The sequence below is a fragment of the Chrysochloris asiatica genome, unplaced genomic scaffold (assembly GCF_000296735.1).
Source record: "Chrysochloris asiatica unplaced genomic scaffold, ChrAsi1.0 scaffold00029, whole genome shotgun sequence".
Lineage (NCBI taxonomy): Eukaryota > Metazoa > Chordata > Mammalia > Afrosoricida > Chrysochloridae > Chrysochloris > Chrysochloris asiatica.
The window spans coordinates 23,412,558-23,414,117 of NW_006408547.1; positions in this window are offsets into that span (position 1 = coordinate 23,412,558).

Here is a 1,560-nt window from a genome sequence, read left to right on the forward strand (position 1 = left end):
TAATGCGCTGGACTGCAAGGTCTGTTTGAACCACAAGGTTGGTGGTTCAAGGTCACCAGCTACTCTTCAGATACTCTATAAAGGATCACTATGAGTTGGAACCAACTTGATGTCACTTGACAACATTGTGGTTCGCAGTCCAGTGGTGAGCCATATATACATATACACATGTACGATAATATATACATATGTAGCCATATATACATATATGGCACTGTAGGATAAGCATTAGACTGCCAGCTGCTCCTCAGAAAGTCTTTACAGGGTCAGAATCGGAACCAACAGCAACGTAATAACGTGTGTGTGGACATATATATGTAGTCAAGTGCAATTAAGTCAGCTTCGACCCATAGTGACCCTGTATAGAGTTTCAGAGGAGCACAGTGGCTCCAGAAGATAAGGAACTGACCACAAAGTCAGTGCTTCAAGCCCACCAGCTACCCTGAATAAAATAGATGAGGCTTTCTGCTCCTGCAAAAGATTCAAAGCCTCAGAAATCCTATTACAGGATTGCTACCACTTGAGATCGACTCCACGGCACTTAACAACAACATATATATGTGACAAACACCGAAAGGGAGCTGGTCTAGCAATATTGATAACATGCAAAGTGTTAAAATATATTTAAATACATGTTCTATCTAATATAAATATACATATATATAATACTATATATATTATATATATTTGGGACAATTAGAGTTAAAGGCCAATAAATAACAATCAAAAACTTGTAATTATCTAGCAATAATGCTCAAAATATAGAAAGCAAAAGTTGACCTCTCTAATAATTTTGATATAATAATTTTAATGATCTCTCACAGACATTGACACGTTTGTCCCTAAAGACAGAAAATATACAGTCTTTTTCAACAGAAATGGGAGGTATACAATATATTTACAAAGAAATGAAAATGTTTTTGAATATTTGAAAATTTAAAAGCATGTTTCTGACTTACCGGGTAGGCAGAAAATTGCAGCTCTTTCTCCAGTGGTGCGCCCCCTGGTGGTTAAAGCCATTAACTTTTTGAAGCAGCTGAGCACTGCGCTGAAAACCTAGAAAAACAAAACATTGAACATCCTTATTATTGTAGAAGATTTCTTACAAAAGTCAAAATTAAGCTTCTCTTGAAGGGAAAAAAATGTATCTGACCACCCAAAGCCCCATAAACAAAGGTAGCAAGCAAGACAAAACACCAAGGAGATGCAACATTTGTAAACAAAGCATGGAGAATACTTGGGGGAAATCCTACAACCAAGTCATAAGCTGTGGGCAGAAGGAATCTGGTGGCCAGGAAGAATTAAATGGACTGGACACTGGTAGAGTGTATTTTTCTGTGTCTTAAATTACACCCTAATCATAAAACTTTCAAAATGCATAAAATGGTACTTGACCTTGTTAGTGATCGTTAAGTGTTGTGTTGGTTCCAATTCACAGTGGCCTTGTATAAGGTTTCCAAGGTTGTACCTCTTTAACAGAAGCTGAAAGTCTCATCATTCTCCCTCAAAGTGGTTTGTGGCCTTGAACTGCCAACCTTGTGGTTCACAGTCCAGTGATTA